Source organism: Loxodonta africana, chromosome 23 (assembly GCF_030014295.1).
Source record: "Loxodonta africana isolate mLoxAfr1 chromosome 23, mLoxAfr1.hap2, whole genome shotgun sequence".
In the NCBI taxonomy this organism is placed as follows: domain Eukaryota; kingdom Metazoa; phylum Chordata; class Mammalia; order Proboscidea; family Elephantidae; genus Loxodonta; species Loxodonta africana.
Window position 1 is genome coordinate 70,638,989 of NC_087364.1, and position 18,320 is coordinate 70,657,308.

Genomic DNA, 18,320 nt, shown 5'->3' on the forward strand with positions numbered 1-18,320 from the left:
AGAACGTCCTTCTTGAGCATTGTGTGCTTCTCACAACTCTCTATTCGGGATCGAAGTGACAACAGCAACTCGAAAGATTACATGGGAAACCGAGGGGGCAGTGAGTTTATGTTAATGGGGAGGAGCAGCTCGGAAAAGGAGGGCGAGGATGGCTGCACAACTTGAAGAAGGCAATCAGTGTCTCTGAATTGTACACGCAGAAACGGTCGAACTGGCGTACCTTCTGCTGCGTATATTCCCAACAACAACAACAACAAATAAGCTTTTCAAAAATGTGACAGAACAAAATATTTTTCTGCAACAGTAACACTTGACCTTGTGTAACATTTAGTTAATAAAGTCCATGTTGATGAAAAAGTCGTTGTCTCTCTCTGTATTTGGGATTGTATCGTGTTAAAATGTATTCTCGTATTTCCCCATTTACAACACAGAATTTACCACCTGTCATTCATAATATTTGTAAAATAATCTGGGTTCCTAACAACTGTTAAGTATGAGTAAATTAGATGAGTGTGTATGCAAGTAGGTTTTGTCAGCCCGTTAGGATGTGACAACCCTTCACCTGGATTGTTTAGACATTATCCAGCGGGTTTTTCCTCTGTTTTGTTTTGGTTCTTTGAATCATTTTGTATTAATCACGTTGTTTTCAATTTACAAATTGACTGCTTTGGATCTTTTGAGATCTGGATTTTAAAATGCATGTTAAAAATATGACAGTAAATTTATACTCAACTTAACACCACATAATTTCAAAGCCTGGCAATTCTATTCTAGAGCTGATAGGCTATTTTTGTTTAAAAAAAAAAAAGGGGATAAAAAGAAGCTAGAATAGATATGCCTTTTTAGATTAAATATTCAAACTTTCAAGCTTCAATGCACTCTGTTCTGTCACACAGAGATGATGGGCTAGCAAGCCTTCCTTTAATTTAATTAGTTGAAAATGGAAAAGTTAATTACAGATAATTATAACTTTCCTTGAGTATAGGGCTTCCATAACACTGACAGAAGGGAAAAAATGTGGTTCTTTTACTAATAGGTATGCTGGTTTAGTCTATGACGTCTCATGACAAGTTTTGTGGTAATGTTTTAGATGGCATTAACTTGACTTCAACTTGTTGGAGCCCTGGTGGCATAGAGGTTAAGAGCTTGGCTGCTAACCAAAATATCAGCGGTTCAAATCCACCAGCTGTTCCTTGGAAACCCCACCAGGCAGTTCTCCTCTGGAGTATAGGGTTGCTATGAGTTGGAACCAACTTGATGGCAATGGTTTTTTGTTTTTTTTAAATATATATAGACTTGTTAACCAAAACACGAAAAGACTAACAAAATATATATTTTTAAACTTAAATAAACATTTTTTTTCTCTGGTTCTAATCTCCTTCTGTGAATGCTTCCTGGTAAACTGAAATTGTTGCATATTCATGGATTTTATCTTTTATAGGTAGCAATTCCGTAGAAACATTTAAGAGACAAAAGAATTATGGATAGACTTACTTAACACAATACACAAAATCTAGAGCAAATAAGACTCATTTAAATGGGGTTAGCATTGGGCACATAGAAAGTCTGTTCCATAAATACACAGGATACTTCCAAAAGTTGTCCAAAAATTCATTAGCTAAGACCAATATTTGAAATACAGAAGACATCTTCCACGTGGAAACAAAGCTAAAAATCAGCAAAGCCAATGACTTTTTCTTGATCTTCACGCTTCCTGATCCGTCTTATATTTGACCCTATTATTAACTTACATTTTCTTGCAATTCTGCTGTCATGGAGATTCATGGGCCTGGCATTTTCAGATTCTCCTACTTATTGCTTCCCCTTTCCCTGGACTGGCTTGTAGTCCAGGTCCCTTAGTGGTGGGCCATTCCTAAGGCGGGTCCTCTGTCTTCTCTTTCTCCCAGTGTAATGTCTCTCTGGTAGTCACCTACTCTCTGCTTTCCTGTCGTCAACGTTCCTGGTTTCCAAGTTTCTCTTTCTTTTGATCAGACCCCAGACACAGCATTCAGTCCCTCACCACCTGGCTACTCAAATCTTATCTATAATTTTAACCAGGCCAGAGTGACATATGAGTCCAGACCTGAGTACATTTGGGGGGAAAATTGTAGAGAGAGGGGATAAATTTGGTGCGTTTGAAGAACGTGAAATAGTTTAGTTTGTCGGAAGTATGGCGAGAAAGAGGGGGAATGGAAGGGTATAAGATTGGAGCAGTAGTAACCCCGCTAAACTCACTGCTGTCGAGTTGATTCCAACACATAGCAACCCCACAGAGTTTCCAAGGCTGTAATCTTTACAAAGTAGACATTTACACATGTTTCTCCTGTGTAGCTGCTGGTGGTTTTGAACTGCCAACCTTTAAGTTAGCAGTCAAGCACTGTAACCACTGCACCACCAAGGCTCCTTGGAGCAGTAACAGGAGCCAAAATATTTAGAGTCTGGTCAGACGTAGTTGGAGTCCCTGGTAGTGCAGTGGCTAAGAGCTATGACTGCTAATCAAAAGGTAGGCAGTTCAAATCCTTGGAAGCTCTATGGGGCAGTTCTACTCTGTCCTGTAGGGTTGCTATGAGTCAGAATCGACTCGATGGAATGGGTTTGGTTTTTGGGCTTTCTGGGTGGTACCAAGTTAACACTCTTGCCTGCAAACCAAAAGGCTGGTGGTTCAATTTCACCCAGAGGCACCTCAAAAGAAAGGCCTGAAGGTCTACTTCTGAAATATCGGTCACTGAAAACCCTATGGAATATCGCTCTATCCCGATACACACGGAGTCTCCAAGAGTCCAAACTGACAGCAGGAGTCCAACAACAACCACAACGAAGGACATAGTTAGGCCTTTGTATTTTATTATAAATATGGTACCTTGGAGGATTGAGATCACGAGGGTGACAAGTTCTGGTTACACTGTTAAATAATCACCCTGCTGGATAAAAAATAGACAGCAGGAAAAAGCAAAAATAGAGGCATAGAGGACAGCTGGGTTAGAGACTATTGTATACTTTTAGGCAAATATTAAAAAATGAATGCATTATGAGTAAGGCTAGCCCACACTTACCTATTTAAATCATAACATGAGTTGTTAAACTTATAATGAAACAAAAAGGACATTTCTATAATGTTAATACAATAAAACAGTAAAGCAATACCAGTCAATATGATTTCTTATTGACCCTCAGTCTTGATGCTGGTATTTGTTAAAGGAGAACTGGTTTTGTTAAAGGAAGATTTGGAGTTAAATGGCGATTTGCAGAACATCTGATGGAAATTTCTGGATACATTCAAGAGCTTTAGAAATACAAGGAAATAGTTCCATATTATTTTTAATCTTACTTTGAAACTCATGACTTTCTTTTTTTCACTGTAAAAGTGTGTGGGGTTTATCATGGATGGTTAACATTGTCTTTTAACATACACCGGAAAAGAGTGGAAAATGTGAGAGAGAAAAAAATGAGAGGATTCTTCTGAGGTTAAAAAGAAAGAATTGGAATAAAGCTGAGGGTGGAGCAGAATCAAAGAAGATAGAGTGTACATCATAAACCCTAGCTACAGTGGGCTAACTGAGTTGTGAAAGGAGGAAGATAAGAAAATGGAAGTTCCCAACTTGTGCATGACACACCTGAGGAGAATAAAGAGTCAGCCTGGGACAGCGTGAATTCTTTTGTTTAAGGACTGGGTGGTGGGTGATTCACAGCTTTGGAGATGATGGGTGGAGAGCCAAGTGATCGAATATATACACAACAGTTCTGTGAGTCAGAATATATAATTTAGACAGTCCTTATAGTCGTGAATCTATTGATTGTCAAGAGATTGACCTTAATCCCTTAGAGGCAATAAAGATTAAAAATCCTTCCTGAAAGTTTGTCGTTGTTGTTGTTAGGTGCCATCAGGTCAGTTCCTACTCCTAGTGACCCAATGTACAACAGAACGGAACACTGCCTGGTCCTGCGCCATCCTCATGATCGTTGTTACGCTTGGGTCCATTGTTGCTCTGAAAGTTTAGGGAATCAAAATTACAAACTGATTGTCTTAGTTATCTAGTGCCCCTATAAAGAAGAGAAGTTTATTCTCACGGTCTAGTAGGCTAGAAGTCTGAAATCAGGGTCTCTGCTCCAGTGGAAGGCTTTCTTTCTGTCAGCTCTGGAGGAAGGTCCTTGTCATCAGTTTTCCCTTGGTCTAGGAGCTTCTCAGTACAGGAGCCCCGGGTCCAAAGAACACGTTATTTGCCTGTTACTACTGTCTTGGTGGTATGAGGTCCCCATGTCTCTCTGCTTGCTTCTGTCTTTTATATCACAAATGAGATTGACTCAAGATACAACCTAATCCTGTAGATTGATTGAGTCCTGCCTCTAATCCTGCCTCATTAACTTCATAGAGGCACGATTTACAACACACAGGAGAATCACATCAGATGACAAAATGGTAGACAATCCCACAATCCTGGGAAGCATGGCCTAGATAAGCTGACACATATTTTAGGGGACACAGTTCAATCCATAACACTGATCTACTTAAACATTCCATAAAGTCAAGGAATTTCCCACTCCAGAATATACAGAGATATTAACCACATGTAATCTAGCAAAAGATGGTGTTCTGCTGTCTACGTGTGGGTAAAACACTTTCACACTTTAATTTGTGAACAGCTTTATCTTTAGAAAATAGAATATTAGAGGACATGTAATTCTTGGTTATATGTTCTTATAGTAGTTCTGTTCATTATTTGATGGTATATTCCAAAGTTTATACCTAGGTGTGTGTCTGTGTGTGGGTGTGTCTGTGGGGTATATGGGAAAGGGATGTGCCTTATTCTTTCTGGACAAAGCATTATAACTCAAATGAACCACTATCCATGATTTCACCCAAATTGCATTTCGGTACTCAACATGTAAAGAGCCCTAGTGGCACAATCATTAAGTGCTCGGATGCTAACCAAAACCAAAAGGCGGTTCAAATTCACCCAGCAGCTCAACGGGAGAAAGACCTAGCGATCTGCTCCCATAAAGATTACAGCCTAGAAAACCCTATGGGGCAGTTCTACTCTGTCACATAGCGTGGCTATGAGTTGGCATCAACTCCATGGCACACACCACCACCACTCTATACGTAAAACTGATCATGAACCTTGAGCTGAAACACACTGATATAAGCAAATACGCCTTGAAAATATCACATATATTTTAAATGGTTATTTCAAGCTCTTTTCAATGGAATTATTATAAAATCTACCAAAGGGTAAATACATGCTAGTAGTATCAGCCCTATAAGAGTAAGAAAATTAATAAGTTTTCAAAACAATGAACTAAAATATCACCTATATTTTTATCTTTCCTGGCCAGAGAAATTGTGCTAACAGCATGCTAGCAAGAATCGTACTTAAACATAGTTTTTGAGAACACGACTTTTCACTGTAGTGTAGGCAGGGCCTTAAATACACTTCTCACTACTGCATCTATTTTTAATTTCTAATTCAACATGGAATTTTTAATTCACTCTCTCTAAGTTGCAAGCTATTTACAAAGGCTTAGGTGAAACACTAAGCTTTGGCCGAGCATTTTATTTTTAACATTTCTTTGCCCCAAGAATGAGACAGGAGGGCCTTTTTGGAAAACGTGATAAGGATATATCTGTGATAGTCAAAATAGATTTCCTTACATCACCAATCACAGCACTCATTCAGTCAAGCATTAGGTGAAGTTTGCCTTCCTGAAATAAACAGCACAGGGTTTGTTATGGTTGAACTGTATATCCCAAAATGATATGTTCAAGCCCTAACTCCCAGAACCTGTGAAAGTAGCCTTATTCAGAAATAGGATCTTTGCAGACTTAATTTGTTAAATTAATATGAGGTCATTCTGGAATAGGATAGACCCCTGTCTTAGTTATCTAGCACTGCTACAACAGAAATACCACAAGCGGATGGCTTTAACAAAGATTTATTCTCTCACAGTCTCGGAGGCTAGAAATCTGAATTCAGGGCATCTGAATCCAAGTGAAGGCTTTCTCTCTCTATCGGTTCTGGGGGAAGGTCATTGTCATCAATCTTCCCCTGGTCTAGGAACTTCTCAGTGCAGAGACCCAGGTCCTAAGGACGCCCTCCACTCCCAGTTCTGCTTTCTTGGTGGTAGGAGGTCCCTCTGTCTCTCTGCTCACTTCTCTCTTTTATATCTCAAAAGACATTGACTCAAGATACAACCTAATCCTGTGGGTTGAGTCCTGCCTCATTAATAGAAAACAACCCAGTGTCTCCAATCCTGCCTCATTAACATCATAGAGGCAGGATTTACAACACACAGGAAAATCACATCAGATGATGAAATGGCAGACAATCACACAATCCTGGGAATCACGGCCTAGCCAAGTCAACACACATTTTTGGGGGACACAATTCAATCCATAACACACCCCTTAATGCAAGATGACTTGTGTCCTTGCAAAAAAAAAAAAAAAGTGACATAGACAGACAGACACAAAGAGAAGTTCCATGCAGTGAATTACTTAATGTGGGCCTTCTAGCCATACATAGTCTTTGTAACTCTCACCAAGTGCCTGGGTGGGACTATGCAAATTAGGTGCTTGTGGCCCACCAAGGGGATTGGATACCTTGCTAATAATGTAAATAAGGTACATGGCATCTTTGTAGGGGTGGGACCATGCAAATAATGTGTATGGAACCCTAAGGAGGGGATTTGTCGGTTCTGCCTCTCTGCTAGGCTTAAGGGAGAGCCAATTCCAGAGCAGAGAGGAGACCTCGCGACCATCAAGAAAGAAGACCCAGGAGTCAAGTGCATCCTTTGGACCCAGGGTCCCTGGGCTAGGAGTCTTCTAGGCCCAAGAGACAGGAAGAAGAGCTGTGACATGGAAGACAGCAAGAGAGGACGGCATAGCAAACACAAGATTCATAGTGATGTGAGATGGTAGGAACCAGGAGAACTGCCGGAGATGGCCTGGTGGGTGTGTCAACCCACAGTGAGAAAGCTGAGCACCTTTGGGCAGGAGGCTTGCTGGCGAAGTGGTGTACCTCCGGGCACTTAGTGGCCGAGCTAAAAGAGCTTTGTAACACTTGTCTAAGCAGGCCAGAGAGAGGCGTGCCTGTGGCATGGCTGAGAAGAAGCTGTTCTGATCAAACAGTTGTATCCTGAGTGTTCCCGAACTTGAATTGCAACCTGTTACTCCCCTAATAAACCCCACAACTATGAATATGGCCTGTGAGTTCTGTGTGGCCACTGCAATGAATTGTCAAACCCAGCAGAGAAGTGGAGCGTGCCGTGGGAGGGATGGTTGGTATCAGAATTGGTAAAGATGGATGGTTGGTGTCAGAACTGGTAAAGATGGCAAAGACAGAAGGCATGCCTGACCTCTACCTTATGGGAATCAGCCTTGGGCTGTTGATCTTGAACCTTCTTCCCCCTTGTGAAATGAGGTCAAACACCTCCACCGCACCATTCTTAGAGGAAGACAGCCTTGTGTAGAAGAACGAAGAAAATGGAGTTAGGTTACCACAAGCCAAGGAACTCCTGGGGTGTGATGGTTAAGATTGTATGTCAACTTGCCTGGACCATGATTCTCAGTGTTTTGGCAGTCACATAATGTTGTCATCAGTTCCCTGTCGAGATTGAATGTGTGATACCCCCATGATGGGATCTGCTGTGAATAGCCAATCAGTTGAAAGAGAGTTTCCTTGGGCCTGTGGCTTGCATCCAAATATAAGCAGATGTTCTGGCAAGGCTCTAGGGCTTTTGCTCATTCTGGATCCTGCAGCTGGCTCCTGTTTGCTTGAGCCCCAGTCCTTGGGACTTGAGCTAGCCGCTTACCTGCAGTCTTGTCTGCCAATCTTGGAATTCATCAGTCTTCAAAGGCTGTGAACAAGAGCACTGTTCTCCAACATGCCGATCTTGGGTTTGCCAGCCCATGTGGCTACGTGAAGAGCCTCTATCTTGATCCACAAACTTGGGACGTTCCAGCCTCTACAACCTCATGAGCCATTTTCTTGACATAAATCTCTCTGTATGTGTGTGTGTGTATATATATATATATATATATATATATATGTGTATATATATATATATATATATATATATATATATATATATATATATATATATATATATATATATATATATGCTTTACTGGTTTTACTTCTCTAGAGAACCCAGCCTAAGACATGGGGCTACCAGAAAGGGTCTTCCCATAGAGCCTTCAGATAGACCGTGATCCTGCTGATACCCTGAATTCAGACTTCTAGCCTTCAGAACTGTGAAACAGCAAATTTCTGTTGTTTTAACCCACATAACCGAATCATCAGTTGCCGTCAATTCCTGCTCATGGCAGCCCCATCTGTGTCACAGTGGAACCGTGCCCCAGAGGGTTTTCAATGGCTGATTTTTCTGAAGTAGATCACCAGGCCCTTCTTCCAAGGCACCTCTGGACAGAAGTGAACCTCCAGTCTTTCGGTCAGCAGCTGAGTGTTTTAATCACTGGCACCACTCAGGGACTCCCTGAGCCGAATAATTGGTGGTAACTTGTTGCAACAGCTCTAGGACTATACACAGGGTTAGTCAAGTTTAATGTTTAGAGTTTAAACTAAGTGAAGTCATATCAGAACAATAAAAAATTCTTAATAGATTTTTTTTTTTTTTTAATAATTTTTGGTCTCTGGGAAGTTTGCATGGCAGGTTTTGGATTTCTTTCCATTGTTGAAATGAATGGCCAGTCAGTATTGTGCAGTATAGGGTTACTTTTACCTTTATTCATCATGATTTTGAAAAACATAACTATACCTACTTGCAAGTTTCAAATACCACCCATGGGGTAAGGATACACTTTTTAAAGTACACAAAATGTGCATTTAAAGAAGATGTGAGATGTTATCTCTCTCCATAAACCTGTATGGAGTTTTAATCATCTCCATTGTTCTCTCTGTCTCCTCGGAGTGAGAAGGAAGACACATCCTACAAGGAGGCTTCATTGTAAACGTTGCCCCAAAAACCTTATGGTGTAATTAGCTCCTATTCAATAAACCATGAAGCAACAAATAAAGGTAATTGTTTATGTGAGTCTGAAATTTACCTGAAATTAAGAAGAGACCATGAAAACGAACCTTTGATGATGAAAGTGTGAATACTTAATTACCTGGGAGTGAAGGAGGCTAGTTATTGACTGAGAAGGAGTCTGAGGAAGCGTCTTATCATCTTGTTCTAGGTAGGAGTTCCATGGGTGGAATCATACGTAAAATTTATCTCCATGTATACTTAAGGTTATAACCCAAAGCCTGTTGCCATCAAGTGGATTCTGACTCATAGCAACCCTACAAATAGAGTAGAACTCCCCCATATAGGGTTTCCAAGGAACAGCTGGTGGATTAGAACTGCCAACCTTTTGGTTAGCAGCAGAGTTCTTAACCACTGCACCACCAGGGCTCTGGACACTTAAGGTTAGTGCCCTTTAATATATGTATGTCATATCTCAATAAAAGTATGCATGTCTGAGCCCTGGTGGAGCAGTGGTTAAGAGCTACCAAAAGCTACAGCTGCTACCCAGCAATGGGCTTAGGTTTTTGTGTGTTTATGTATACATATCCATGATACTCACCCAAAGAAACCCATTGCTATTGAGTTAATTCCAACTCATAGCGACCCTATAGGACAGAGTAGAACTGCCCCATAGGGTTTCCAAGGAGTGGCTGGTGGATTCGAACTGCCAACCTTTTGGTTAGCAGCCACTGTACCACCAGGGCTCCCTATATCCGTGATAGTGGAGATATACCAACAAAGCTTTAGGCTTTTTGATGACAATTAGACCTGATTTGATTTCAGGGACATATTATTCTGATTCAGTAGTTAATTAATTCTTATTTAATATCGATAAATAATACTTGACAGAAAAGCTATGTTATGCTTAAATGTAAACTTATTAATCAGTAATAAAGTAATATCTTTTTAAAATCCATTTTCTTAATTTTTCAAATCATTTTGGAAAAAAACTGGACATTTACTCTGGACAATATCATAACTGCTAACCAAAAGGTAAAGGTTCCTCATGAGCACAATGAAATGTTCTGGAATTCCCATTCTTCGCAGTGTTATCCATAGTTTGTTATGATCCACACAGTCAGATGCCTTTGCATAATCAATAAAACACAGGTAAACATCCTTCTGGTATTCTCTGCTTTCAGCCAGGATCCATCTGACATCAGCAATGATATCCCTGGTTCCACGTCCTCTTCTGAAACTGGCCTGAATTTCTGGCAGTTCCCTGTTGACATACTGCTGCAGCCATTTTTGAATGATCTTCAGCAAAATTTTGCTTGCGTGTGATATTAATGATATTGTTCTATAATTTCCACATTCAGTTGGATCACCTTTCTTGGGAATAGGCATAAATATGGATCTCTTCCAATCAGTTGGCCAGGAAGCTGTCTTCCATATTTCTTGGCATAGATGAGTGAGCACGTCCAGTGCTGCATCTGTTTGTTGAAACATCTCAATTGATATTCCATCAATTCCTGGAGCCTTGTTTTTTGCCAACTCCTTAAAAAAAAAAAAAAAAATTTTTTTTTTTTTTTTCAGAGCAGCTTGGACTTCTTCCTTCAGTACCATCGGTTCCTGATCATATGCCACCTCTTGAAATGGTTGAATATCGACTAATTCTTTTTGGTATAATGACTCTGTGTATTCCTTCCATCTTCTTTTGATGCTTCCTGCATCATTTAATATTTTCCCCATGGAATGCTTCACTATTGCAACTCGAGGCTTGAATTTTTTCTTCAGTTCTTTCAGCTTGAGAAACGCAGAGCGTGTTCTTCCCTTTTGGTTTTCCATCTCCAGCTCTTTGCACACGTCATTATAATACTTTATTTTGTCTTCTCGAACGGCCCTTTGAAATCTGTTCAGTTCTCTTACTTCATCAATTCTTCCTTTTGCTTTAGCTGCTCAACGCTCAAGAGCAAGTTTCAGAGCCTCCTCTGACATCCACCTTGGTCTTTTCTTTCTTTCCTGTCTTTTCAGTGACCTTTTGCTTTCTTCATGGATGATGTTCCTGATGTCATTCCACAACTCGTCTGGTCTTCGGTCACTAGTGTGACCATCTTGAGATGGTCTCTAAATTCAGGTGGGATATATTCAAGGTCATATTTTGGCTCTCGTGGACTTGCTCTGATTTTCTTCAGTTTCAGCTTGAACTTGCATATGAGCAATTGATGGTCTGTTCCACAGTCAGCCCCTGGCCTTATTCTGACTGATGATATTGAGCTTTTCCATCGTCTCTTTCCACAGATGTAGTCAATTTGATTTCTGTGTGTTCCATCTGGCGAGGTCCATGTGTATAAAAAAAAATAGTCACCGTTTATGTTGGTGAAAGAAGGTATTTGCAAAGAAGAAGTCATTGGTCTTGCAAAATTCTATCATTTGATCTCTGGCATTGTTTCTATCACCAAGGCCATATTTTCCAACTACTGATCCTTCTTCTCTGTTTCCAACTTTCACATTCCAATCGCCAGTAATTATCAATGCATCAATGCATACCATAGACTGCCAAAAGAACAAACAAATCTGTCTTAGAAGAAGTACAACCAGAATGCTCCTTAGAAGCAAGGATGGTGAGACTGCGTCTCACATACTTTGGACGTGTTGTCAGGAGGGATCAGTCCCTGGAGAAGGACATCATGCTTGGCAGAGTACAGGGTCAGCAGAAAAGAGGAAGACCCTCAACAGGGTGGATTGACACAGTGGCTGCAACAATGAGCTCAAGTACAACAACGATTGTAAAGATGGCGCAGGACCGGGCAATGTTTTGTTCTGTTGTCGCTATGAGTTGGAACCAACTCGACGGCACCTAACAACAACAACCAAAAGGTTGGCAATTTGAATCTACCAGGCGCTCCTTGGAAACCCTGTGGGGCAGTTCTACTCTGTCCTATAGAGTTGCGATGAGTCGGAATAGACAGCAATGGGTTTGGTTTTTGGGGGGCTTTACCCTCTTGTACTCATCTTTTTTTCTCCACGTTCATTCTTTGGCAACAGAAAAGCTACTCTCTTTTCTCAGTGGGGGCAGCCATTAGTGCTTCTTAGGGATGACCCAGCTATTGTTGAACCACAGCGCAAATTCTCTCTGATTCTAACTCTGTTCTTCTCTGAGGCAGGTGTCTTAGGACCATATGGGTTGTGTGTATTTTTTGGTATTGTAAATTATTGGGTTTAGAAAGAGCCAACAAAGATTTTCTTTTTTTTTTTTGGTGCAATAAATAGACCAGGTATCAACTAGAAGAAAATAAATTTAGCACCTTTGGACTAATTTTGAAAATCTCTGGGAACTGAATCATCATAACACCCCTTTAAAAATTTCTGATTGTATAAAAAATGCCGTATAACCTCTCGTCTTGTTTTGTTGACCTTGTTCTCTTTTTCCACATGTGTTTGGGTGCCTTACAGCAGCTGAACGGTATTGAGCCTACTTTTTAAATGTTAGGATCTCTTACCCCAAAACAAAATGAATGTGCCATAGCAATGCCAGTAATACTCCCTGAAGGATTTTGGAATCTTGATATCAGAGGCAGTAAAGACTTTTGGAAAAGGAGCGGAGGGGTAAAATTCCTGACTGTGGGGAATGGATAATCCTTCACGTTTTTTACAAAATTGAGTGGTGTGGGGAGAGACGAGCACTGAGAAATAACCCATCCGTGTTTGGAATGGAGTCCCTGGTGGTGCAAACGGTTAACACGCTCTGTGGCTAACAGCAAGTCTGGCAGGTTGAACCCACCCAAAAGCACCTGGGAAGAAAGGCCTGGCAATTTGCTTCCGAAAAGCAGCCATTGAAAACCTTATGGAGCACAGTTGTACTCGGACACACATGGGATCACCATGAAGCAGAGTCAGATCACAATTAGTTTTGTTTGTTCTTAACTATTGGCTGTATTTAATCCCAGTTTAATTTTGCCTCTAAAAATCCTGAGGGGAAGGGTGGGGTTTTCTTTCATTATCACCTCCTTCAAGAACAACACAGTAAAAAAAGTTATTATGACTTAGAAACCTGTATGTGAAGCCCATTATACATAGATTATATACAGTTACCTATTGGCTGGTAGCTTCTTCCAAATAATGCTCAAAGGGAGAGGAAAGAAGTTTATTTTTAGTGCTTATTGACTCCCTTGAATAAAAGGTTCTCATTAGGCAGTAGAGCACTGACTTTGGCTTCAGAAACCCCAGCCCTGCCACTTACTGGTTATGTGACATTGGGCAGGTCACTTACATAATCCTCATACCTACCTGATTGGGATGATGAGAAGATTAAATGAGATAATGCGTGTAAAGCACTCAGCGTGCCATCTGGCCCAGAGTAAGTCTTCTAATTATTTATTATTATCTGAAATTACACGAATTATCTGTGCATTTCACTTCTCTTGGGGTCAAAGTTTTCGCATCTGCAGAATTAGGGGGTTGGAAGTTTTCGCATCTGCAGAATTAGGGGGTTGGGTTCGATTCTTCAGGTTCTTTTCAGCTCTACCCACCTACAGTTCTTTCAGCTGAGTTGCCTACAGAAACCTCTTTTTTTTTTTCATAACGATGACTTGGATTTGCACAGCACTCTTAGCTTCCAAAGGCTTTTAGATCTATTATCTCTCATAATTCTTATCATCTCTCCATGAGGCAAGTGGGCAGGGCAGACAATATTATCCTCATTTGACTGAGAAGGAAGATACAATACCAAGAGTTGTAACTTGCCTGAATTAGTCTGTTGCAGAGCTGAGATGAGGGGAACCTGACGCTTAGTAAGTATCACCCGAGCGGTCTTTGCTCCAGGCAACACGGCCTATTTTAGTCTATTTTGCTTAATCTGCTTTACTTCCGAGCCCTGGTGGCACAGTGGTTAAGAGCCACAGCTGCTAACCAAAAGGTCAGCCACTGGAATCCACCAGTAGTTCTACGCTGTCCTAGAGGGTCACTGTAAGTCAGAATTGACTCAACAGCAATAGTTTTGGTTTGGATTTCTACTTTACTTCAGCCTAGAAAACACGAAAAGTAGTTAATGAAGTGTCCGGGCAAAGAGCAGAGAAATGGAATATAAATAACACAGGCAGTTTTGATTGAAACCAATAGGAGATAAGATGTATATTAGATCTGACTTGCTGACACCAATCTGAAAAGGTCAATTAAGGATGCACCTTGACTCCCTCATGACACAAGATGATGTTGTTATATAGTGCTATCTTTTCCATGAGCTGTGTGTGACTTTTTAACAACAGGATATGAGTAATTACTCACTTCATCAGCTTCTCCCTTTGCTGTTGATTGTTTCCTGTTTCGGCCAAGGTTTTTGTATTAGAATGATTAGCTTCTTTACTGTTTTAATCAGTTGGCCTGTTTGGAAATCAACAAGGAGAAAACACATCCAGAGGAAATAAAGGGCATGTAATTGGTGAGCTCAGATGGATAATTAAGGAGGCGATTGGGCTAAGCCTACAGCAGGTAAATAAAAAGGGCTGAAGGAAATGTTTTCAGCAGCCCCCTTCCGCCATATTCCTTCACTGAAGTGGGACTTCCGCAAAAAGCATGACTGAGCCAAAACGTTGGTCAAATATTGACTTTTTATTAGCAAGAATATCTGGCCACACCTTGGTTCAGGTTAACAAAGATTTGCCAAAACAACTGGTACAGTTGGTTAATTAAACCCCATTATACTTTGTTTAGTTAAGTCATTTATTATTTTTTTTAGTTCCCGAACAAGGCTGCCATACCCGTTTTCACAGGGTTTATTTGGCATGGTCTTCAACTGTTGAATTCCTGTGGGTGATGAGACAACTTTTTTTTCTTCTCTAGAAACATAGTAAAGAACATTCCAGCTGAAATATCCTGCTAGCTAGAGAACAGTGAGCAGAATTCCAAATGAGAATCTCAGAAAGCTTTAACAATGAATTTATCACGTCACCTGAACCTTCTGTGTTTTTTTCAATTTCAGTCTCAGGAGATCTTTGGGGAACTCTGGAGGCACAAGTTTATATAAACAATAAAAACTGCCAGCAACTTATTATTCTCTCAGGGATCCCATGCCAAGAAATAAAATGTGGCAGGATGAGACATTTTTAAAGAAATTGTTCATTGAAATATCCTGGCTAAAAACTTATTTTAGATAGTAAGCCTTTTTTAAAAACACTTATATAGAGTTAAAATTCCAAGCATTTCTACAAACCTGTCGACTTGGTTTTATCATTCCATGGAGAGCTTTGGACAGACACAACGCTCACATACTTGCCCATCCTGAAAGTCTAAATATCAGCATTTCCTTAGGCCTCAATTAAGAAAGTAAATTCATTTTGGAGATTTCTAGTTTTGTTTTTTTTTTTTTTTTAATGAGGAAAAGTTTTAACTCTTTGGACACATGGCCATATAGTAAAATATCTCTTACTGAAAAAAACCACTATGAATGGCAAGGTTTGCTCTCACCTTGATTTTAGCCTGTCATCTCCCACCCATTTTATACATAGGCTTCTATTAGCGACTTCCTGGAAGTATTCAGTAAATGCCACATTGTATTCTGCTACTTTAGTACAGAACAGTCAACCACCTCAAATACTCTGGAGGTTTCCGCCAGCTCTCAATTGCCAAGAAGTTACAAGAAGCATGTTTCCAATTTCCTACCTGGGCTCTTGGCTTGTCTGTCAATTTATTGAGGTTATGGCTCACGTTGCTTTTCATTTCTTCTTGAGTAGTTCCTGTTGCATGGTCCTGGAGTCCACAAAATTGTCGTTGAATAAATACTTGTGAAATTAAATCAGTTCAGTAGACTGATGAGAGTGGAGGATGAGATAGAGCCTAATGCACAAATTAGATTCCAAAAACGGAGAAAGCCTCAGCTCAGAACTGGTCTTTATTTTGCTCTGTGACATCATCAATGAGTTTTAGGAAAAGTGAAGCCGTAAATTACTTCAGATCAGATCCTGTTATTTCGGTTTTACCCCAGCTCTGGCAGCACTGGAGGCTTCTCTTTGGCGTTGTTCCTCTCATCTGTAGTTTCCTGCTGTTGCATGATATTAGGGATGTCCTTGTGGTTACAACTTCACAAAGTTACTGGGCTGTGCTAGAAGGAATAGTTTATGACTTCTGTTTCTATTTTACATTTGAGATGCAAGTTATAAAATATAAACTCTTTTCTGCTTAATTTATATTAGCTTTTTTTTATATGTATATATATATATATATGTCATACCCCCCCCAACAAAAAACCCAAACCTATTGTCACCTTTTGGTTAGCAGCCAAACTTTTAACCACTACTCCACCAGGGTTTCCATACAGTGTATATATATATATATATATATATATATATATATATATATATATATATATATATAATGGAGCCCTGGTGGTGCAGTGGTTGCAAACTAGGCAGACCCACGTCTGCTAACCAAAAGGTGGGCAGTTCAAATCCACCAGCTGCTCCTTGGAAACCCTATGTGGCAGTTCTACTCTGTCCTATAGGGTTGCTATGAGTCAGAATTGATGGTAGCAGGTTTGGTTTTTATATTTATTTTGTATATATATATATATTTCCAGAATTATTTTCCCCAAGAGAGAATCACAGAGAAGATTATTTAAAAGACAAGTTATCTGCTTTTCACAAGTGTGGCATTCTGGCCTCTCTAGAAGCTATGAAATTTGGGACAATTATCACAAATCTTCCTCACCTCCTTACAGGTAAAGGACTGCACAGACCACGTAAGGATGAGCGTTTGCCATTTCCTGGGCATGTCACAGTATCATTCAGAAAGGAATTTCCCTTCTAGTCAGTTAGCACATATGTATGGGGTAACTTTATGTATCATCCCCTTGTAAGTGAATGACTAGAACATTTTTCTCTTGACATTTTCTAAAAGATGTTAGAGGCTATGCTGACCAAACAAAATGAATGAAATTGGGACATTTTATGAGGCACAAACAAAACAGGTCATTGTTAATTGTCATTGCTAATTAAAAGCATGTAACTACAAGCAACACATATGCGAATGAGAGAATACGATTTTGCATTGATCTAATCACATCCAATCGACTACCGTATAGTACAGTTTGAACAAAAGGACCAGTACTTTCAGATTCCTTTCTGTTTAGCTCTGATTCTACTGGGACTTGGGTAAATTTAAAACAAGTTCCATTTCCTGAAACCGCCTATTAGTGGCTTCTTGTTTTGTTTTGTTTTGATTTTCTTTTGTGTTGTCTTAGGAGGTTTTAGTTTTTTTTTTTTTGGCATTAGATAGATGCTTAAAATGCATTTCTTTATTAACCCCAAAGATGACATGGTTACAGAAAGTTGGTCAGAAGAAATTCTAAGAAAGAAAGTATTACATGAACTCAGAGTCCTTTAAAAAGATATGGTTTTCAAAAATCTCTTTAAACTAAAGTCCAGTAACCATCGTATTTTAAACATATTGAAAATGAAGTCCATCTTCACATACTTCCGGATGCTCTTCTTTATATTCCTTTTAATGGGCAACACTACCCACCATATCTTGTACAGCAAGTGTTTTGAAACATGTTTAGCGTCTACAGCAATATTATTTCACAAAGGCAAAACAATGTGAATTTAAAGGGTTGCATTTTTAACACTGATTTAATGAGGTTGTTTTTCTTCCCTTGCAAGTTGGGAAGATATGACATTCCAAATAACCCCTTCCACCCCTATCTTCCCAAATCCCCAAGCAGGGTGTTTCTACCCTTAGTATTTACTTTAGAAAGCTGGAACCTGCAGGTTAGCGAGGTCAGTATGGGTGTCTAGATGTTTGATGATTGCCCATGAAATGTGTATTGTCAGAGATCTCCAAAGAAACAGAACAAGTAAGACATAGATACATACATAAATCCATAGATTGATAGATGATAGACAGGTAGAAAGATGATAGATGATAGCTAGATAGGTAGATAGATAGATAGAGAGAGAGAGAGAGAGAGAGAGAGGTAGGTAGGTAGGTAGGTAGATAGATAGATAGATAGGTGATAGATGATAGATAGATAGATGATAGACAGATAGATGATAGACAGATAGATAGATACATAGATGGACGGACGGACAGACAGACAGACAGATAGATAGATAGATAGATAGATAGATAGATAGATAGATAGATAGATAGATAGATAGATAGATAGATAGATAGATTAGATAGACAGACAGATGATAGGTAGACAGGTAGGCAGACAGGTAGGTAGACAGGTAGGCAGACAGGTAGGCAGACAGGTAGACAGGTAGACAGATAGATAGACAGGTAGGTAGATAGGTAGACAGATAGGTAGGTAGATAGGTACATAGGTAGACAGACGGATGGGTGGGTGGGGGGACGGG